Source organism: Eleutherodactylus coqui, chromosome 13 (genome assembly GCF_035609145.1).
Source record: "Eleutherodactylus coqui strain aEleCoq1 chromosome 13, aEleCoq1.hap1, whole genome shotgun sequence".
Classification (NCBI taxonomy): Eukaryota; Metazoa; Chordata; class Amphibia; order Anura; family Eleutherodactylidae; genus Eleutherodactylus; species Eleutherodactylus coqui.
This window is the reverse complement of record NC_089849.1, coordinates 40,302,049-40,326,226: the sequence shown is the minus strand read 5'-3', so window position 1 is coordinate 40,326,226 and position 24,178 is coordinate 40,302,049. Positions and strand designations below refer to the sequence as shown.

Genomic DNA, 24,178 nt, shown 5'->3' with positions numbered 1-24,178 from the left:
TCCTCCTCCTGTCCCCTAACAGCATTTTCCCCAAAACTAGAGGGCTGCTTTCACGATTTTTTTTCCTGCCAAGTAGGCCACATCCAAGAGCATTTTGCTTCTGCTCATAGCCTGATTGCTGAGGTATAAAGCTGGCCATGCATATTTGATCAATGCTGTCCGAACCCAGCGGGATCAGCCAGCTGTCTAATGTGTATAGGGGCCTCCTGACTCTTTCTTGAGGGCAGATATTAGGCGAAGAGAGGGATCGCAGCCATTGGATTTCAACATGTCTGATCCTTTTGTACTTGAGGAGGTAAGTCGCTGCCAGAGGAGTCGGGAGAAATAGTTGGCGGTAAACTTGGCTCGGTGAGCCAGTTGGACATTTGGGCTTACGAAAGACTAGAATACATTTCTAAGAACATTTAATTTACTGGTAAAATCCTTGCACTCCTTGAAGTTTAGCTCAGTCCTTCCACTGCTCGGATTAAGCCTGTAGACTTTATTACCTAACATGGCGGCATTTGTGTTTTTGAGCTGCCTACATGTAGTTTGAGCGAGTGTACATATGCATCTAAATACAATACGCCTTTTCTGTATTTGCATGTATGTATGTATATATATATATATGTAAATTTTTGTTTCCGTTCAAACAACATTCTGCATTTTCTTTTATACCTGTTCCGATTTTCACCATACTCTTATGCGTTAAGATATACAACCTCATAAGCCGGTAGAGAAGAAAAAAAAAAAAAGGACCCCGGCGTTTGACTGTTACACTATATTGGTTTCATTACATTTCCTTCACTAGATTACTAAATAATTTACAGGTAACAGTTAAAGGCAGCGAGGTCTCATGAATGTGCGCTCTTTATTAGCACGTGAGAACAGGACGCACCTTTTTATGCCTTTCACTTTTTGCAATTATGCATGTAACCCATGTCCTAAAAATGCCTAAAAACTGCATAGAAAGTAACAAGAGAATAAAATGTGTGCAAAAAAATTCTCTGTCCTACAGTGGAAACGTGTAGGCTGTCGTTACAATGCTCTTCATGTTTTTATCAAGTTGTTGTCTGCCTACATGTATATGTGTAGCTCGCGTTCTTCAGGCAATGGCTCTTCTCTACAACTATTGTATAAAAGTTTACACGTACAGAAGTTGAAATAGTAGAGAGTTTGTTTTTGTATATTTTTGCATATTTTTCGATGGCGTTTCCCTATATCCCTGCTGTGTTTAATGGAGAGATTGTGTGATTAGAGCAGATCTCAGGCAGTCCTCCCATGGACACAGATGGCTCTGTTGTTCCAAGAGATAGATCTGAATGACTCCCTGTTTGATTGATTTACCTGTTCCGCTCAGGGGGCCTGATCCCAGGACATTTGCTCCTGATGGGGATGTGTGGAATAAGATAGCTGGAAGGAGTATTTTTTTTTTCTCTTTTTCCCTCCTCCACAGGCCCGTCATATCACAAAGTGCAAATCTTCTGGCTTTGATTAAAATTCAAGTCTCGGAAAGACCATTACTCCAAATGTGTTGCAGTATATTTTAACAATGTGGCCTCATAAATGTACCTTAAATTTTAAGTCTTCGCGGCTCCCTCCTCTCCTCCGGTGCATGCTTAGAGATTTGCACTGTTATGTGCCGAGCAACTTTGTTACAAGATTGATGGTTTTCGTGCTTCCGAGCTCTTTGTGTCCTCGAAGCCCTTACGGAGCATTTGTGAGCTGAAACCCTCTTCACCTATGACTAAGACATTCACAATGTATCTTAGACCTACTTTAATTAGCGCTATTGTGTTAGAATTTCCTTTTATTAACATGACAGAATGGGTCGTCTTCCACCATTGACCCAATTAGTAAATTTTTGGATTATGTCAGTGATTGTCCGTAGATTCCACTCTCCAAAAATTTGCTAGTAGTTAAAATGATGACTCAGAAAATGGGGTTTCTTGATATTACAATGGGCCATGGGTTCAAATCCAACCGGGGCAACATCTAGATGGAGTTTGTCTATCCTTCCTTTGGGCTTCCATAAAAAAATTGAGTTTCCTCTCGCGTATCAAAAATGTGATTGGCGTACTTTGGAATTGTCTATAGTAAGTATTTTTGTGGCGTAGATGACTTGGCGCCATATAAATAAATAGTAACGACTATATCATGGCCGTATATAAAGGAATACATTGATTTTTTCATAAATATTGTAAAAATATGATGTTAATAACATTGTGTCAGTGAACATATGAGGCCTTCAGGCAAGGGCCATGTCTGGTGACCCCAAGCTGGCTCCTAATGTGATGGATCTACGTATTATAGCAGATTCTTGGATCACAATGGACTACTTTCCATGGTTTTTCATGTTATTTTTTTAAAAATACTTTCTATAACAATGCAAGGGTTGTTTTTCATGTTTTTTTTTTTAAAGCATATTTTCAACTTAAAATTTAAAGGCGAGCAGACTGTTTTTGACCTCACCGTGCATTTGGCTTGGCACACAAAGGGTTACAGAGTAGCTGTTCTTTTCCCGTCCTGAGGCGGCAGGTCAATGGTGGATGATAAATTCTTAGTTCTGTCCTTGATTACATTTGCTAGTGACAGCTTGTGTATCAGCGGTGGAATAATCAGCAGCTTCTGGGGAGAGGGGCGCTCCGGGGTGTCGGGGGACTGAGTAAACCCCCTTATTTTCGAGCTGTTACTCTACCTATTTTCCTCCAATAGCTCCCTTCCGGCCTGACTTGCACTCTTCCCGTTGCCCTGATCCATATTGCTGTGGTTCAGGTATATAAAGGTGTCCTTGATATAGGATCAGATGACGGGGCATGAATATTTCAGGATGCAGTGAGCGCGCTCTGATCAGGCATCAGAACAGATACGTCTTATCTCTTCCGAATACACTGACAGCAGGACAAGTACCAGATCTTTTTCCTAATAAACCCGCAGCAGGTCACATGTTCCTGACTTCGTGACACCCTCCGCTTTATAGTCACTGTTATAGAACTTCCTCTAAACATTAGATAATAATTGACACTTTTTTTTACAGGATCCGTCAATGAACTTATGTATAAAAGGGGTCACAGACATCCTTGGGAGAGCAATTTCATAAATCTAAAAAAAGGGAAAAAAACGTTTTTCATGCTAAATAACTTTTTTATTATTGGAGATCAATTGTATAGAGAGCAGAGGACATTAAAATTAACCCTCCAGTTTTGGGACAACATTCTGTCCGTGGACTAGAGGGGGCGGGTGGTATATTGCTTGCACTGTTCGCCGCCGTCCGTCTGTTCTGCTGGTTTCAGGTCCCATTTTCATGGCGTACAAAGTACCTAATCTCTGACTTGCATTGGTAGTTCTAGACTACCAATGCATTATTCCTTCTCTCCGATTGGCCAGTGCTGCTCATGTGAACAACACTGGCCAATCAGAAAGCAGTGCTGGATAGGACATGGCAGCTGGCATCTTGTATGACCAAATACTAGGATAGCAAACGACACTACATGCAAGTGATAGATCTTCTTCAGTTCCAGGAGAGAATTTTGACCTGAAACCGGGGGGCCGTTTTAATTTGTTTCCATATTTTGCAGACTTCCACTAATATAGCGTTCGGACGTGTTCACACAGTTGAAATTGATGTGTAATTCGCATGGTTTCCGCATAAAATCATTTCATTTTTAAAATCCATGTTGAAGACCAAAAGTAGTAACATATCACTTCTTGACATGGATTCTGCGTCGGGATATCTATATGCACCGTTGAATGGGGTTAATCCGTATGTGGATCCGCGGCATCATTAAATGCAAATTTGCGGCAGAAAACCGAAGCTCTGCCTCAGATTCCTGCTGTGGGTTATGCCTTGGGAACATGCCCTATGGAACGAGTTATTTGATGGTTTTGCTATATAGTAACTCTGTGATCGGGAGGGCGACGGATATGGTTTGGATTGGTGCTATTGGTGTGTTTTTTGCGCCTGATCTCAAGCTATGTTCACACGGTAGACTTTTTATATAGGGCTTCTCTGTGAACAAAAGCCATCAGCAGAATATAGCCTACTGGAGAGGTAATTGATTGGCAGGGGTCTGCCACTCTGGATCCCCAGCGATCAGCTTATTGAAATGACAGTGGCGCTCCAGTAAGCACCGCTGTCACTTCAGCTCATACCAGGCACAGCGCCATAAATCATATAGTGGTTGTACCTGGAATTGCAGCTCAGTCCCATTGACTTGAATTAGATAACCTGCTCTCACGTCATGTGGCTGATGAACCTGACACTGCAGTGCTCACCTGAGCGCTGTGACTTCTTCAATCAGTAGGGGTCCTATGTGTCAGACCTGAGGGTAGGTCATCAATAGTTTAATTCCCCAAAAAACCCTTTGAGGTGCCCATACACCTCCAATAACCAATGGCTATTTCTCCTGACTGCCCCCACATACATGGACCGGTAAAAGCTGCTATTAGACACCTCTAACATCAGCTTATCTCCCCTAAGGCCCTGAGGGAAGATTCAAGAGGCCCCCATCCACATAAGAAACTCAACTAGTCCCACTGAAATCGGCAAGTTCAGATGACTTTCTTGAGCATTATAATATAGCCTGTAATGTTTGCTAATTACTTCAGAAGGGTTGGCGATCCGGGGATTATTCTGATTGCCAGGCTTTGAGTCGGGAAGGAATTTTTTCCCTTAAATGAGGAAAATTGTCTTCTACATCATTGGTTTTTTTTGCCTTCCTCTGGATCAACAATGTGGGGTAATAGGCTGAACTAGATGAACATGTGCCTTCCTTTCGGCCTGACATGTTACTATGACTTTGCTGTTTTGCATATGTGGGCCTTTACCCTAACTCTAACATTAAAGTCCCATCTAATTAGGGTTGCCTTCTTCTTTATCTCGGAACCCTGTTCCATAAAAGCCCAAATATTGTCTGGGCTCACTGGAGGTACTCTGGTGGTCCAGTCTTGACCCCGACTACCTTCACAGGGATAAAAATCAAAGAACATCAACCACTCACCACCTCCCAACACAGGATTCCGCGTAAAGATAATTGCTTTTCAGCGCCTTCTCATATGCAGAAAGAGGGCACATTCCTTACAATTTCTGTTTTTCCAGCTTGTAACATTCAGACGTTGAGGACAGGTCCCTCTTGCCTACCAATATAAGAAGAACATTTACCTATTTGACCTTCAGAACACCACTTCAGAGGACACCTCGCTAGAGACATTTTCAGGTTTAGGTGTGAAGTTGGTCAAGTGATAATTGAAAAGCCATGTTTCCTTGTGGCTTTTTTTGCGCTGTTGCCATAACAAGTCCCCAGAGGGGTTGGCACGTAACCCGTTCCTTGTCAGACGGCAGCGCTGTAAAATATGCAGACTTGTGTATATGTCCTTACGTGCATAGCATTGACGAGGTCTCCTTAATGTTAGGCAGGTGAAAAGTTATTTCTAGCATTATAAACGCCTGATCAAAAATACCCCAAACAGATGTAAATACATTTACACCTCGCTCAAGGTTACAAGGTAGCAATAAGCATCATAGTACTTTTCACGTCTTAAAGGGCTTTTCACATTTTCAATCTCCTTTCATTAACAAATCCCTCATTACGTGTTGTTCTGTTACTGAGACCCTTCAACGATCAGTGCTAATCTTTAGGCAACTCTGTAGTAAGTGTTCAATTCCCCTGCAGCGCCACCACAGGGGATATTAAGCATTACATGGTGTTTAGTTATTTCTGTAATGCAAGGACATCTGGGGTCCTCCAGAGAGAGATACGCTCTCTATAGTAGCTATCTGTCCCCTGCTATTTAATGAAACCTTAAAAAAAGGATTTGGAGGTGACAATAGGTTGTTTGAAAAAGTAGTTTTCTGAACCAGACAACTTAAGGCCCCCCATACACATTACAGTTTAGTTGCCCGGCGGGGTTGGATGACTCTCTAATGTGCATGAGGGTAGTTCAACTTTCCACCAACAGATGACATAGGATGGGTTGGGGGAGAAGGATTGTGGATGTTGAATTTTAATGCCCGCTCCTTTTGTTCCCCGAGAAATAAGCCGCCGCCAGAGCTGTCTGGCTTCTGCTTAACTTCCTAAACACGAACGTTTGGTCAAGCCAAATGTCCATGTGTATGGAGGAGTTGGGGGAAACGGTTGTCAGGTGAATAGTCGTCCGTCCAACAGTTGTTGAAGATGCATGAGCAACTACCCATAGATATCTGATTGTGTTCCAACCCCAAGTGTCCATTGTTATTCGAATAAGTCTAGCCTAACACATTGGATAGCGGTCTACTGAGTGACCATCTGCCCAAACTCTCCTCCCCCTCATACGCATGCATGCTCGATTTGATCAGCCATGCATATTCTGTCCTTTCTCCCAATATCTGCCATCGAGTCAGGAGGCCACCATACACATTTGGATAATCTCCATAAACTAACTTGACACTCATTAAGCCACTGTCCGCAGAGAACGGATCCAGTGATTAGCCGGTTTCTTCTATGGCGGAACATCCACTGTCCGCAGAGCGTGCATCCAATGATTGGCCGGTTTCTTCTATAACAGGACATCCACATTTGTGACCACAGGGCTGCAGTCAGGGCGTCATCATGATGATTGCCTTGGCTGTTCTGGCGCCACGTGTTCAGTTCCGGCCATGGAAGACGAATGCTGGAATATATACAAATCCAGGCCTTAATGGGATTATGACGGTTGATTTAGATTGCAAGCTCCAGGGGCTGCTGTACATAATCGGCCAGTGCTATATAAATATTGGCTATCAGGAAAATTCCTTGCATGTAATTACCCATTGCGGGCATTTAATAATTAGATTCAGTGGAAGTATTTCTGCCGCAGCTTACATGAGACGAGGCGAAGTCAGGTCCTGTTAGGACAAGACGTCCCTGTTTTTCCTTCTCAAGTCAAGTGGAGGAATACACACAAGTCTTGCGAATGTGGCGCTCACTTTTTAAATTTCCCTTAATTACTGATAGCAAATGGCAGCTAAGCAATATGAATGTCCCATAAAAGAGCATTTAGCCATTTCCATAATTATTAAAGTCTTATTAAGCATCATTAAAGCTTTTCCTTTGCGCCGTAACTGCTACTTAAAACCCGGACGGGAAATTGTTTATAAAAAAATTGCAATGATTTGTAGGGTTTTTTTGTGAATTGTAATTACAGGAGGAGGATTGTTACACGGGTTACAATGGGAGGCGATCAGCGGGATCAGTGTGCGTGTGAGAAAATGTGAGCGCCGGAGAGAAAGATGAAAAGGAAGACTTTGTGAGCGCTGAAATGAGAGATTTTAGATCCGTTTTAGATTTTAGTTCCTGGTACTGATGAGATCTACAGGAGGCAGAATGACCGCAGCCTGAAATACAAGTCTTGGGGAGAGAATTGGATTTCAGCGGTAGATGGATGATAGTGGGAAGAAGTGTTTGTCCCGATCGCTCCACAAGAAAGAAAGAAAAGAGAATCAGATAATGTATTAATTCCCAGAGAACCTCATGAATTTCTGCCACCGGAGCAGTGTTCTGTTGCGCTATTTAAAACTATGTCTGAGTCGATCTAGGACGTTGTTCATCCTGAGCCTTCTGGTTCATATGCTTATGATACCACAAGAACAGAGCAATAGGAAAAGAGGGTCCAGAATTAATGTAACCAGGTTCGGTCTTAAGCTGTATTGTGCGTTACTTTCTGTTAGCCTTCCCAATGCACGCTTATTGGTTGCTGAGCACACTGAAGGCACAGAATACATGCTAGTGGTCTTCGAATGAGCACTCACTACTGCGGTCTCTTGCTGGTTCGACTGAACAATCGGTGCTGCAATGAGTGTACCTTCGAAGACCAAAACCCTCCAGAGACCGAGAGATTGCCCACCCCTTAGGCCACCCCAAATGTGACATTCATGAAAAACTATGAAAGCTGGGTGACTTCGCTTGTGAGCACTGTAGTGTAATGACTAGAGATGAGCGAGCATACTCGCTAAGGACAATTACTCAATCGAGCATTGTCCTTAGCAAGTACCTCCTCGCTCGGAAGAAAAGGTTCGGCTGCCGGCGCGGGTGGGAGGTGAGGTACGGCAGTGAGCAGGGGGGAGCGGGGGGAAGAGAGGGAGAGAGAGATCTCCCCTCCGTTCCTCCCTGCTCTCCCCCGCCGCTCCCCGCCCGCCGCCGGCAGCCGAACCTTTTCTTCCAAGCGGGCAGGTACTCGCTAAGGGCAATGCTCGATCGAGTAATTGCCCTTAGCGAGTATGCTCGCTCATCTCTAGTAATGACCACTAACAATGCTTTGTCAGGAAATGATCACCTCTTTAAGAATTAAAGGGCTTGTCCCAAGAAGAGATAAAGATGGCAATCATCTGATTGTCACATGTCCTGCTCTCCACCGATCAGCTGCTATAGCCAAAGGGAGGTCTTGCAGCAGCCACTACAGGGGTGATCTAGTATTACATGCATTGCTGACCATTCAAATGTACGGCCAACCTTGCAGTAGATGAACAGGTCTTCGGGTCTTGTCTGCCAGAGCGAAAAATGTCTACCCATTTTGCATTGCAGGAATGAGATGTAATGTTTTTGCTGGTGATTCTACATGAGACGGGTGCGGCAGGGGGTGATAGTTCACCTCTGGATGGTTTAGTCATAGCAGGTTTATTACGTTACAAACCACAATTTATGATTCATCCTGAAGCATCATTGTTGCACTGTATTCCGGTGTCGCAAAGCACCTGAAATAAGGAACTGCTTTGTTTCTGTTCACACAAGTGACGTCGTGCAGCCATAAATTGAGGTCTGCGATGTTCTTGTTGACTAGGAAGCAATAAGGGTGGGTTCATGTCCTTACATTCTTTAAAAGAAATTGGGGGGGGGGGGGGGGCACGGTTGAAGGCATCTTTGGTGATGATGTGGTTCCCATACAGGTATGAATCTGCAGGTTTTACATTCAAGTATTTTTTAATTTTTCCTGAGTTGGGAAGGGTATATAAAACTCCTTAAGGAGAGCACCTAGAAGGTGAGTGAGGAGACTTATAAGGCCATTCATGCTCCTCTGGGAAATACATGCAAATAAGGAGCTGGAACAATACCTCTGCAGCGCCACCTATGGGATGGCAGCATTCTTGCAAATCAATGTCCGACCCTTAATACAGGTCTTTGTAACAATGATTAGGAATTAATGTTTATTATTTCCTATGATGTTAGCTATCCTGAGGATAGGTCATCAATAGCCAAGTGCCAGTGACCCGCCTCTTGGGATCCTGATGAGCTGATCACCCGGCCCACTGTCAGTGCAGAGGATGGGAGGAGAAATGTCCTAGTTGGCTTCACCCCTGTTGATATCAATGGAAGCTAAAGCCGGCTATTACACTTCAGGCACTTCCGCTTCTCACGGCGAGACGGACGTGGAGGTGTAATAGCCGGTTCAGCTCCCACTGATTTCACTAGCAGTGAAGCCAGCTAGGACACTTCCGCTCCCGTCCCTAATCGCACACGTCCGGTCCCCTGCACCGACAGCGGACTGGGTGATCAGGTGATCGCCGGAATCCCGAGCAGTGGCTTTCAGGTGATAAACTAATCATGACCTGTCCTGAGGATAAGTCCTCAATAGTTGCTGCCCGGAAAACCTTCATAGGGTATATTCATACAGAGCGGAAATGTTACAGAATGTCTGCAAAATTCTGCTGCAAATTCCGCAGCATTTCCTCAAAAAGAACGGCGTCATAAGGCTGGGTTCACACAGGGCGTATTCCCGCCGGAAATCTCGCGGTTTGGCCGCAGCCGAAACCGCAAGATTTCCGCCTGGAGAACCGCCGCGGAAAAACCCGCGGCGGCTTTGAAGCGGCCCGGCCACTCGCTCTTCCGCTGCGGCCGGCGCTCCCATAGAGGAGAGTGCGGCCGCGGCGGAAGTAAACAATAAATAGACATGCTGCATCTTCTGAAGCCACGGCTGCGGGCGCCGCAGCCGCGGATTCAGCCAGACTTACCGCAGCGGATTGGCCGTCCCGTGTGGACGAGATTTCTCAGAAATCTCGTCCACATGGCTGGCTAATCCCGAGATTAGCGGCCACAGGCGGAATTTCCACGGCAAATCCGCCCTGTGTGAACCCAGGCTAAAAGGCCTCCTTTTGACCAGGAGTCAGCTATGGATTTTAGTAGCTACAGCGCTCCCACTCGCCTCCTAATACATCGCACCCCTCACCCGGCAGCCTCTAGTAAGCGACAAGCCAGGGGATTTGAAAGTGGCATCACTTGACCAGCAGTTTGGCATTCACTAGAGGCTGCTGGGTAATGTGTGATGGGGTGCAATGTATTGCGAGGTGGGGGGGATTGCTGTGGCAGCTAAAATAGTCTACAGCTTCATCAAGTTTTTTCCTTTGGAATTTTCCGCTGTGGAAATTCCGCAGCATTTCTGCTATGTGTGAACATTCCCTTAAGGCCTTAGTCAGACGGGCGTTTTTTTCGCACGATTTGCGCATCGCATGTCGCATGCGCATGCGCAAATCGCGTGACCGGAGGCGAAAAATCACGGGAAAAATCTGCACCTAGCTGCGTTAATTGTTGCAGCAAAACGCCCGTCTGACCGGAGAAAAATCGCCGTGCGCATCAAAATGCGCATGAAACTTCGTCTGACCGGCGAAAAAAATGATTTTGGTGCGCACATAAAACGCAGAACGCAGATAGGCGCGATCTGCGAATCGTCGTGTCCTATAATTTTTCGCATATGCGCATAAAAAGTGGACATGTGACCAATACCATAGCGAACCATTGGTTCTATATATGCGCAAATCGCATGCGCATGCGCAAATCGCGTGAGAAAACGCCCGTCTGACTAAGGCCTAAGGCCGCATCCACACGGGGGACGCTATAGCGACGTGAGAAAATTACAGCGATATCGCATTAGCGGTCAGTGGGGGGCGGGCCTTGAAATATAAGCCCTAACCTGAAAATAAGCTCTAGCTGCGGTAAAACAAAATATATATCACCTAAGAAGCGCTGTCTGGCTCCGGGGTGGTTCTCTTCTTCACCTCCGACACTCACCTTCAGTCTCCTGCCAGCCTATCCTGGGTTGGAGGATCAAAATCCCCGCCTCCAGGAGGGGCTGGCTGTGATTGGTTCACGAGCGTCAGGGGCTCAGCCAATCATTTCTTCATTGAATGGCTGTGATTGGTTCATTGAGTGTTGGCTCTGATTGGCTGAGCCCCCGGTGCTCGTGAACCAATCACAGTGAGCCCTTCCTGGAGGCAGAGATTTTTATCCTCCAATCCAGGAAGGGCTGGCAGAAGACTGAAGATGAATGTTGTAGGTTAAGCGGAGACCCACCCTGGAGAAGGGCAGCTAGGGCTTAGTTTAGGGCTTTTACAGTAGGATTTCCTGTTGTAAAAGTTGCAGCGCACCGCATGAAAACCGCGTTTTCATGCGATGCAACACATAGGAAGGCTCCATAGAGAAACATGGGCTACAAAAAGTCGCAAATTGCAGCTGTGTGGAGCATGCCTCGATTTTGTAGTCACACAATGTCACAGACTACAAAACATTGCATGTGTGGAAGAACCCATAGGAAAGCATGCGCTCTACATACATGTGATTTGTAGCACTGTCACATTGCGACAAAATCATGCAACAAAAATCGCTTGTATGGATGCGGCCTAAGGGAGATGGTTTTAGGACTCTAGGAATAAGGGGTGCCAACTTGTGTGGATCCTCTAATGGCAGCCAGATTTGGTTGATGCTCTGCTTACATGGGTGGTCTTATTCAGAAAGCCCATTTTCAAATACCCTATTTTGGGATATTCTGAGTAAATACAAGGGTTCCAACCATTCAGGATCCTCATTTATTAGGCCAAGAGCGGTTTCTGGCCGGACATTCCGTCACGAATGCGGCTGAAAATTCCAGAAGAAAAAGCACTGCATGCAACGCTTTTTCTTCGACACAAACCTGGGTAGTTGGGCAGAATGCGGGCGGACCCCATTATAGTCAATAGGGTATACCCGATGCTGTTCGGTTCCGTCCAGAAAACGGATCCGGAAAGCGGAATCCCCAGCACAGATGTGAAATAACCCTAGGTTAGGGCTCCTGCACACTGGCGATCGTGATATCGCTGCGTTTTTTTAAACACAAATGTCAATAGCACTTTATAATGTTATAAACGCACCGCACCAAAATCGCCAGTTTGTGCTTTACGGTTTTTGTGCGATTCGTTTTTAGCATTAGAAAGTCCTATTGACGTGCGTTCAAAAAACTTGACGATGTCGCGATCGCCAGTGTGCAGGAGCCCTGAAGCCAGTGACATATACTTATATGTCGCGTTTATACATGGGTTCCTATACTGCTTGGAGTTTGGGTCAGGATGTTCGCGGTTGGGTCAGGACACTCCTCCGTGTTACGGACACAGAAATGAGTCTGAAATACACAAGTTTGTCACCAGTCTAAGGCCGGCTGCACATGGGCGATCCGGATTCCGCATTCGGTAGCCCACAGCGGAATCCGGCTCTGACTTCGGCCAATGACCCTGCGTACCTTCTCTTTTCTGTTTTTCTCACGCCGTCACCAAGCAGTGACACAGGTACCCGCTGCCTATCTGCAATGTCAATTGCGGATGTGCCGCGGGTCGGACGATTTCCAATGACTTCAATGCATCCGTGCAGATTCCACAGAAAAATAGAACATGCTGCGGTTTTAAATCCGCTTGCGGAAATCGCAATCCCAATCGGACAGACAAATGTTCTGTTTTTTTAAATGTGTGCGAAATACCGCAGATCGCCCGCGCGGGTGACCATCTTGGATTCCGCAGTTCAAATCTGGTAGTGTGCAGCAGCCTTAGATGGAGCAATACCTTTACAGCGCCGCCTATGGGAAGTCAATGTCAGACTTTTTAAAGAGGAGCACAGCTTCAAATAGTATTTTCCATTCTTGGAGGACCTGGGCAAGCCTATTGTCATTGGGAAATGTTCAATGCTTCACCTCACCTGTGGTGGCGCTGTAGGATTCTTCTGCAGATTACAGCTGATCGCTGAGGATCTCAGCTGCAGGACAGCATGCGATCAGCTTCAGATGGGGGACTCTTCTAACAGAAAGGGATTGTCCAAAGTAGAGAACTCCTTATAACATGAAACAGATATGACTAATCATAAAATGATTTATGTATTTATAAAAATGCCAAAATACTCGCTTCCTCTGCCTTTTTACTTTCATCTCTTCTCTTCTATGTCTTGATTTAGATGCGTGGAAACCCCACAGTCAGATTTGAGGCGGTAGGCCCCCCTCCCCCCATTTCTTATATCTTTCCGGTTTCATCCCACTCCTTCCCCCTCTCTATGGAACACGTTATGGGTTCATGTGTTATCCATTTGCTTGGTCTGGCAGGTTTTGGAATCTCCAGATCTATCCACCTCCGTCCCTTCCTGTCTTTTGGTTGTTTTTACAGCCTGACTTTATGACCAGATTATAAAAAGCATAAGGCGGGATGGTGACTTCTTCTAATAGAAGTCAATGGGATTGTCCAAAGAGATTTATATCCTGTTTTGTTGGCGTGAAACTGTTGCTCAGCAGGGTCATAATTTCGGGTGATTGCCATGTCGCTGGAACTAACGGACAACTGTGGCTACTGAAGCTGATGCAAAGAATAATCCTGAACGTAGCAGGAGTAGGTGGTCTGCTTTGGACAATCCCTGCTTGTTTAGAAGGGTCCCTTGACACTAACCTGAACACAAAGTGTCCTCCTGCTGGGACCCCCGGCGATCAGCTGTCCTCTGTAGGAAAACATAGCTGTAAATGTGTTTTATTTCCCTGCAGCGCCTCCACAGGTGATATTCAGAATTACACATTGTACATTCAACTCAATGGGTTGTCTGTGTAATGCAGGATAGGACAGGTCCTCCAGAGCAAAAGGGCGCTCTATGTAACAACTCTCTGGCCAAGAGATGTAGGATCATAAATAGAGGACCCCCCTCTATTAACTCAGAATTCTCTAATAGAGTATAGGAAAATGGGTTTTCTAAACTATTATTTATTGATTATTTTTACTTAGGTCCAATTCACACAACCATACCATATTGCAAGTTGCGCCTGAGGAAGTTGGGCACAACTTGTGTCTGACACCAGTCCATGTCTGATCTGCATGGACGCTGCACATTGCGTGTCGTTGGTGAAAAAGGCTGAGAATAACGCATGTAGCGATTTATTTTTTTTTTTAAAATTTTTAAATCACTCGTGTAAATGGACTTACAGGCTGCAGTGTGGTCATGTGCTGTCCGTGGAACACATACACAGCACACGGCCCGAAATTACAGCCACGTTGACTGGCCCCTAGATTTGACCTGGTTTCTAACTGGACTCATAGGGTAACGGTACATGTAGAGTTGGCCATATGTGGCTGAAAACAGCAGTACAATAGTCGCAATGATTTTTGGCGCAAATCTCAAATTAAGTATTACTAGCCACATGATTTTACAGGTATCGCAAAAAAGTGCAACCTTTAACCCCTTCAGTGGTAGGTTTAGGTAGTCTTCAGTACATTTCAACACTATTTTTTAGGAGATTTTCGGGGCGTGCCACTAAAGGGGTTAAAGGGCGTGTCGGAGTAAATAAATTTTTTTTGTCAAAACTAGCTTCCCCATGCCCCAAAATAATAAGCCAGCTTATACTCTCCTCTTCCTGCAAGTCCTCCACCGCCAGTTCCGGATCTCTACTCTAACGTAATGCTTACAGGCTGTTTATGGAATGTCAATCGCTAAGTTTTGCTTTTGGCTGCAGCAGCCTGTAATGTCCCATACAGCTGCAACCTATGGGAAGACTTGACAGTAAGGGCTCCTGCACACAACTGTATGCGCATTTGTGTGCGCCGCAGCGCTGCATTTTTGCAGAATGAGGAGTGCTTTTTTTAGGCGCGTATCGGCATATTTTGCTGTACTTTTTTCCGCTTGCTAGAAATGTCCATTTTTCCTACAGAATGACGCAGCGTATCACGCATCTCCTGACGTATTGCGCGTGCATTGGTGCGCAAATGAGCAGAAAAGTAGAGTGCAAGCCTAAAATGCCTGCGCAAAATATGTAAATGTGAACCAACCCATTAAAATCAATGTATTCTATGCTCTGCATATTGCGTGTGTACATTTTACACATGCAGATACGCCCGTGTGAAGGAGTTCTTAGTGTTGCGTTTTCCTGCAGCGCCACCACAGGGGAAATACAGCATTACACAGTGTCTATTTAAAATCAGTGGACTGTCTATGTAAAGTACCAACATGCAGCAGTAACGCAAAAAAAAAGCTTATATGACTAACCCACAGGAAACCTACGCAAGCTTGGAGACCATGATACAACCTTCATGCAGATGATGACCTGGTTAGAATAATCCGTATTAACCATTAGGCTGCCAGATTGCACTGTGTGCATATTCTACACCCATGTAAGGACTTTTTATTATAGAGATATAGCATAGAAAAAAAATGACAGATTTGGTGTCCACTTCACAGGAAAAAACAGTGCAATACCCGTACTGAAATACTCTGTGCACGCTATGTGCTGTGGAAGTACATTGCTGTTCCAGCACACATTTTGTTTAGACGTATAAGAATAAAGAATAATAAAAAAAACATGGAAAAGACCTAATATAATACAGATTTCTGATTTTACAGCTGCAGTGCAGCAATCGGGGGAGAGCTGCTCAGCCCTTGTCCTTCCCCTTTAAGAGCAGCCCTCCATACTATCTTACAGAATTTCACGCACTGTTTGTGCTCCTGGCTCTGTAAGATGTTAAATAATACAAATTGGGTGCAGTTTTCTCTCCAGAGCAGGGAGCCGCACAGAAGAAATTGACGTGTTTTCCACAGATTTCAGCATCTTTGAAGTAATGGAAGCAGAAAAATAAGACTGGTTATAGGTGCGACGTTAATCTTTGATTTCTCAAAGTAAAAGACTCAGGGGGCTGGGGGAGGGATAAGGAAATGTGCAGCGGCGCTAGAAATCTCTGATTCTCTTCCACGTTTTACCTTCATGAATACTTGACATTTCTCTGGTGTGATGTTCCGCTTTGCTGGAGGAAAATGATGGTCCATTGATCCCGGGGAACCGTGAGGGCATGGTGTTTATGACTTCATCTTGGTTATACAGGTTTACCATTTACAACCGCCTTTCATACGTGTAGATCCGACTCCATGATATGGTTTAATCTTCAGATCTGACAATGTAGGTTGGTAATCCCCCTTTGGACAATAATCCCCATATGTGTTCATGTGCGTCTATTCTGAAAGGGAAGGGACTTGTTATTTGTATAGCGCCAATTTATTCCACGGCGCTTTCAGATAATTTATAACCCTGGGTATTCATTTTACCGACCTTGGAAGGATGGAAGGCTGAGTCAACCTTGAGCCGGCTACCTGAACCATTCGGAGATTGAACTCACAACCTTCCGGTTGTGAGCAAGAGCTTAGGACAGCATTCTGCTGCCTTAACACTGTGGTCCACATGAGGCCCAAATGGAGTTATTACAGGGATGGTCTAGGAATTGGTTTTACCAAAAAATGGCACCACACCAATCCATGAGTTGTATCTGGTATTGCAGCACAGCTCCATTTAAAAGGGGTTTTCCGGGACTACGATATCAATGGTCTTTCCTTAGGAGAGGTCCTCAATATCGGATCGGTTGGGACCTCCGGCAATCTGTTGAAGAGGACATAGTGCTCACATGAGCGCCACGGCCTCTTCCCAGACATGTGACCTCACGTTCGTCGATCACATGGCCTGAGATCAGTTCAGGCCTATTTGTGACTGGGACCGAGCTGCTATACAAGGTACAGCCACTATATAATGTACAGTACTTGGTATGGACTGAAATGGCTGCTCAGATCACCCAAGCGCTATGTCCACTTCAAACAGTTAATCGGTGAGGGTGCAGCTCTCAGGATCCTCGACGATCAGCTGATTGTAGTGACAGCGGCACTTAAGCGAACCCAGCTGTCATTTCAGCCCATACCAATTACAGTGCCGTACACTGTATAGTGGCAGTTTTTGGTATAGCAGCTCATTCCCAGTTGTTTGAATGGGACTAAGCTGCTCTCGGGCAATGTTACTAATGAACGTGACAGCACACGCCTGAGAAGAGGCCGCAGTGCTCAAGTGAGCGTCCCGGCCTGTTTAGGCATCTGATCGGCGGGGGTCCACAGTGCCACCATGCTGCCCACTTATTTAAAGGGACCTGGCCACTATTACAGCTACCATTGGGCTGGTTGTCCACCTTTCCGGAGTCCTGAATGCCAGATATACCTGTTTATTTCATGCTACGTCCCTCTCGCCATATTGTGCATAACAAGGCAGAACGATGAAGGTGAACACCAACGCCGATCATGTACGAGGCTGTCCTATACATGGCGCTGCTTAGCGGAACGATTCAGATCCAACCATGCAATCCAAAGGTCTGTTGCCCATGTGAGAAGACACCAGTATTATATGACCCATCATAAGCAGAGGGATGGGCAGCACAGTGGCTTGCAGCGCTGCGGACCTGGGTTCAAATCCCACCAAGGACAACATCTGCATAGAGTTTGTATGTTCTTCCCATACTAATAGTTGAATATAGAGCCTTAATGGGGACCTAACCCAATATCAAGTGATGTAAAGTGCTGCGTGATATGCATGATCTATATAAAAAAAAAGGTGATTATTATTGGTTACCGATTTTGCAATTGAGCCCAGGAGCCTAAAGTTACGCCATTGTTTGTTGCTACTGCAGCGTTGAATGTGCGGCAGCCTTGCAGTACGGGCCGTGTGCGTTCTTTCCTTCCCCACGTTTGCATTGATTTCCCTTCATGATCTGTATTTCTCAGTAAACCACCCCTGCTGAGAGTCAGTGAATATTTCCCAGTTGCTATATACAAGGTATTAATAACCCCGGGCCTCCTGATGGTAAGATTGGGCAGTTCGCCGTTATAGAAAGTATCCAGCTGTTCTGGATCATCCCTAAACACATGTTGGGGGCGAAAGCCTACATCACATCGACCCAGATTGTTATCTTTAACTTCAATCACCAATTAAATCAGACCGGCTATAGCATATTTCATTTTTTTTAACGACTGGCCTGCAAAGCTTGCAATCCATTCATTTACAAAAAAAAAACTGCACCGCCGGCCGCCTTGACTCTCCAGCCACCCTTCCTCTAGGACACCTTCCCGTGGAATTTCTCCCACCACTCCCATTCTCTCTCTTCCAGTGTTCTCCTTTGTCTTTCTCTCTCTTCTACCCCCCACCACAACCCCTCCTTCTCTTGCAGTTAAAGATTAATTATGATCTATCATTTAGTTGGGGCTGCGGTGGGCCCCTCTGGCGGCTGGAGGGTCTCTGGATCCGGTGTCACACTGTCACCATTTATTCTGAGCTGGTCCCCTCCTTACATCCCCGGCAGAATAAATGACTCTCTTTTGAAGTGCATAGCTGGGAGCATCGTGAGAAGGAGGCGCTACCGGGGCGCCGGCTTTAGACCCTCTTACTAAATCATTGGGTGTATAAAAAATAAATAAATAAAAAATAACAATAAATCCTAAATTTTAAAATCGGAAAAACTTCAAATTTTATTTGCAAAACGTCATTCGTGGCAGGATAAATACCATGAACACTATGTATATTGATTTTTTTAAAGTTTCGGCTTAGTCATTTTATATATATATATCTAATTTTTTGTATTTTTTTTTATATATATATATATATTATTTTTTAAATATATATAATTTTTAATATATAATGAATAAGCTAAAATGTAAAACAATCAATATACATAGTTTTAATGCATATATATATGTATATGTATATATATATATATATATATATATATATATATATATATATAATTACATAGCATTATTGTATACGTATAGAAGTATACATAGATGTATATATATTGCATTGCACAGACTTAAGCTACCCCCCCGAGTATCATTTGTCGTCCCTTTGTCCGCGCAGAATTGTTGATGAAAGGGTTTGTAACCCCATTATCGCAGACCTTCCTATAAAGATATATTTATCATGTTTTCTACAGTGCTTTTGTTCTGCTAAATAAAGAAGTTAGAGAGGGGAGAGAAAAAAAACTCCCCAGCTCAGCACATAACCTTGTATTGTCATTTATCACGGCCTGCGCTATGTGCTGAGCTGTTCAGAATGGTGTCAGCGGTGGGGGGGGGGGGGGGGGGATTGGGAAGGGAGGTGACGCTGGTTAATTTTTCAGATCTGATTGCAACGGGAACGGATTAAAGTAATAAAAAGCTGCCCCTATTAAATGGGGGTTTCTGCGTATTTATATGTGATCCCGTAATTAATCTAGTAGTGGTTTTTAGGTTTTTCGGCATGCGTGTTTGTGCGTTTTTGCTCAGCAGAATGGGGCAGTAGTTGTACATATGTGAGCCCTACTAGTGTGATGTCATAGTATGATGTCATTTACACTATAAGGCCTCACGCACACGGGCAGATTTGCATTGCGGAATCCGGAATGGGCGTCCGCTTATGTAATCCGCAGCAAATGCCTTCCATAGTAGGCTATGAAAAAGACTTGAGGTGTTCTGTAAACTCTGTTCTGCCATTTCTTAAGGGCCTTTCGCGCAGCCCAAAAAAATAGCAAGAATATTCGCCAAACGCTCGTGTGCCGAGTCGTGTAAAAGTGCAAACGATCAGCCGATGAACAAGCAAATGTTCTAATTTTTTGGAATGGAGTCATACATATGAGCCATGTTTTCGCTCACAGCAATGCTGCAAGGTAAAAAAAACGCTGCATGTCCTATTTTTTTGTGCTCCTCAGAACGCATCGCTCGTTGTTTTCAGTGGTACAGTCAAACACATCACAGGCCGTGCAATGTGAGTGCAAATGCGATGCGTTGTTTCCCATTGAGTACAAAGGGAAACGCTTACCGATCCTCCGACATGCAATATCGGGCCAAGAAACTCGCGCTCGCCCGTGTGAATGTAGCATAAGAAAGCTCTTCCACATGGTGCAGACGAAATCTGTAGCAGAAATGACTTGCGATGCAGACTTTAAATTTACAGCATGTCTATTTATGTTGCGTATTTTCGGTTTGGATTCCACCTCCTCAAATGAGTAGGTGAATTCCACTTCAAAATCTGCAGCAGGCGTACATACCCTAAGGGTTCCTTCACTCGGGTATGTTTGTGTACGCAATGCCCCAAGAATAGAACCCATTGATCTCAATGGGTTCATTCTCATCTTGTCGTGTGCGCAAAAAAATAGGACATGCTCTATTTTATTTTTGCTACGTATAGAAGTCTGTCACACAAATACACAATATGCTGCAGAGTTCCGCTGGAAAAAAGAACATATCTGGACCTCATTAGGCTAAATAGCCATTTAAATCAGGGCGTATACGTCTGCTGTGCACAAATGAACACGCCCTGCATGCGCAAAAAGGACTTACCAATGCATACGCAAAGTAACCTTATTCATAGCGCAAATATGTTGCGCCAAAGTGTGTGCATTAGTGCATAAGCTTGTATGAAGGAGCCCCGATGGTGGTGCAGCACCTGAGCCAGACACACCAAAGAAGGGGAGAACATGATAACTACGTGTGGTTCTGTAATCTCTCCTAACAATGGCGACCTGCTTGGTCGCGCGCAGTGGCACAAATAAATACAGTCTTGTCAATGAACAGTGGTTTGTCACGTGACGCCAGCACTTCACCCAGAACTGTAACAGTCAATGGCGGTAAATAACTTGACAGGAGTCCTGGTAGTTTTTTGTAGTAAACGGGAAGTGCACGGTTTACTGAAGCTTTTTAGTAATTAACAGAGTACAACAATGGCAGTCTTGAACAGAGCAATTAATCTTACAGTAGACAACACAGTGCAATACAGTTGAATTCCTGAATACTTCAACGCTCTCTATCTCTATAGGTGACACAGTAGCAATTCCTACAGGCCTTGTTATCTGTTGGGTTTACTGGAAAGATGATGATGCAGATCAAGATGGAGATTTTTGTGGACCTTTGACGATCCCTGGTTTTGACTTCACCAGGTTTTTTTTGTTTGTGGACTGGGTCCCAGGTTCTCTCCTCCTCACGGCAGAATGACTAGCGAGCTGATGGATACTAACTTCCCTGCTGGACTATTGCGTGTTGTAGCGGCTCACTCTGCTGACCTCCTTCTACATGTCCTCCTCTGATGACCTCCTAAGCAGACTCTCTTCTCTAACTCCTGCTTTGCTTCCTGTCCTGCTCCTGTACCTTCTCTCTTCTCCTCCCCCTCAGCATAGAGGCACACTGCATAGTTTCCCACTCTGAACTCCAACCACACCTCTCTACCAATCAGTGAGGGCATGACATACAGCCAATAAGCAGCCAGCTGATGCCAAGCTTTACGCTTAAGAAGAAGGTGGAAACAAGGTTTCTCCGATGTACAGCACCTCCTATGCCTCAGAACTTCATGGTATGTTCACACGTTGCAGGATTTCTGGAGCATAACATATGCTGTGGATTCACTCAGAATGTGTTGGGTTCTTTTACACAGAGTGATAAATCGTTCAGATTCCCGCGGAAATCTGAATGATCGATGTTGAGTGTAAATGCGTGCTGCGACTGAACGACGAACGAGAATTTGTTTGCTTCTCGTTTGTCGTTCAGTTTCTGTATGCATAAAAGTGGAAGACGGATCGGGCCCTGTAAACTCGTCGTCGTTCGTTTATGAATGATGGCCTATTTACTGTGAATGGAGGCAGGGGGGCCAGAATGATCCCACTTTGCTTCTGTTCTCTCCACCATGATCGTTCCTCTGCAAACGCACAGGAACGATCATCACTGGGGAGCATAAGTTGACATGTTGTGCAGATTTAATACCTAAACCACCCTTCCATTCATGCTGCGGATTTTCTCCACATCCACACCACCTGTATTGTGAAAATGCTGTGGATTTTCCGCAACCAATTCCGCTACAGAAAATCGGCAGTATTTCCACGAAGTCCGAACATTCCTCTTACATCGCAGATACATCCTCTGGAGAGGTCGGTTCCCCATGACTGCTTTCCTTCAGAGAGACCAAAAAAGGTAAACCTGGAGAGATGGTGGATATTACAGAAATGGGAAACGCCAGTGACCATGTTAGAGGGGACACAGTGGGGCATAGAAGTAGGAATGAGGGGGCCATATACCTCAGACAGAGATTGGCCAAGCCCATTGATTAAATATGGCGTAGTGAGGCTCTTTCCCCTAATGGCAGATTTCAGGGGAGATAAGGATCCGATAGGAGGACTGTTGGGTGCATAAGTGTCCTACAGCTGTTCCACGGACTGCCGCTGACTACCACTGCTGTGCTTACACAGGAGCTATAGTTCTTCAAGGGAATGGAGGTGGAGTGGTCCGTGACCGTTCCAGCCCACCCGCGTCCATTCACCGTAAACAGAAGTCGCTCAAACATTGAGCGACTCCTATTTGCGTTGGGCAATAGTTGCTTGGTTTATAGTTTTGCTAAAAACCAAGCGACTCCGACGAGTGAGCAAATTCTCGCTCAGCGACCATGTGTACACGGGACGATTATCGCCCAAATTCGCTGTTTCCACACCATGTAAAGTACGCTTAACCCGTTTGTTCTTGGGATATGTGCTGCTGCCAGAGGTGTCTCGGGGGTTTTCTCCTCTTCTATATTAAAAAAAAACAAACGTGCAGAATCAGGCGAGCGTTCATGTGTGTGGAGAGGATGAGGAAGATGGCTGTTGGCCGTGTGAGCCGACAGCTATCTAATATGTATGAGTAGCTTAAGGCTTTGTTCACATTTGCGTTGCTTTCCTTAGGCCCCCGTTCTAATTAGAGTTTAGTTATCAGAACGGTGGAGCCAGACAGCTCTGTAACGTGTATAGGGATGGCTCAACCTTCCGTCAGCCAAGCCAAATGTTCATGTGTATGGGAGCGTCGGCACTAATGGTGTCGGTCGAATGGTCATCCAGCAGACAGGTGTTGGGGTATGGGCAGCAGACTAGGTGTTGGGGTATGGGCAGCAGACTAGGTGTTGGGGTATGGGCAGCAGACAGGTGTTGGGGTATGGGCAGCAGACAGGTGTTGGGGTATGGGCAGCAGACAGGTGTTGCGGTATGGGCAGCAGACAGGTGTTGCGGTATGGGCAGCAGACAGGTGTTGGGGTATGAGCAGCAGACAGGTGTTGGGGTATGGGCAGCAGCCAGGTGTTGGGGTATGGGCAGCAGCCAGGTGTTGGGGTATGGGCAGCAGCCAGGTGTTGGGGTATGGGCAGCAGACAGGTGTTGGGGTATGGGCAGCAGACAGGTGTTGGGGTATGGGCAGCAGACAGGTGTTGGGGTATGGGCAGCTTTAGGAGACTCTGTAGCAGATTCCATCAAATATGCTGGGAAAAAAATAGAGCACAATGCTGCATTATCTTTTTTTTGGTACAATTATGGACACTATGACTAAATTCGACAGACCCCACTATAAGTCAGTGGGTTCCATCCGGCACCGTTGGTGTCTCTTATGAAGGCACAGAACAATGGAATTGACCAATACAAATATGACCAGTCTTGAGGTATTTTTACTTGGTACTACTGTTAGATGCATAAGCGCCCGCAAGCCGTTCCAGCGTCTACGGCTCTTGTGCTTTCACACAGGAGCGATAGTTGTTCAATGAGTGTTGCGGAGATCTCTTCCCGCCGTCCACCTCCATTCCCTGCAAATTGGTGGTTGGTCAGAGAACGAGTAGTTGCTCAGTAGTCCTTCTGTTCAGTTTCAGCTCTCTAAAACGGAGCGGCCAGCAACTACTGAGCAACTTCTCTCTTGGTGCCCTGTTGGGGGCCATGTGCATACGGGCTGATAGTCGCCCATAACCGCTCCTTTCTGCAATTATTCCGGCGACTCTCGGCCCGTGTAAACATTAAGACAAGGGTGACATGGCAAATTGTGGAAGGCTGCAGAACGGAAAGACGTGTTGGAGTGGCCCTCTGGCTCGTTGTATTGACCACATACTTGGTTTACCAGGAACATGATGTCATTTTCACAGTATTTACAGCAAAGAAATCAGTTTGGCGACCCCTCCCTAACACACCTCGCCGCTATGCTTTAATGTGTCCGTAAGTATGTGTGTTATGGAGAACGGCCAAGTGGACAAAATTCACATTACACCGTCATTTTTAACCCATAAGTGACAAGCCTATTTTTTGGTTTTAGGGCCAAGCGATTGTCATCGTCACATTGCAAGGGCCATAACTTGTTGACATAGCTGTATGGGGCTT

At 45.3% G+C, this 24,178-nt stretch overlaps 1 protein-coding gene across 2 annotated transcripts in view; it reads left to right on the top strand.

Annotated features, from left to right (window-relative positions):
- RARA (retinoic acid receptor alpha) overlaps positions 1–24,178 on the top strand; it is a 119,791-nt gene that overhangs the window by 35,745 nt on the left and 59,868 nt on the right. The gene's annotated exons all lie outside the window — the stretch shown is intronic.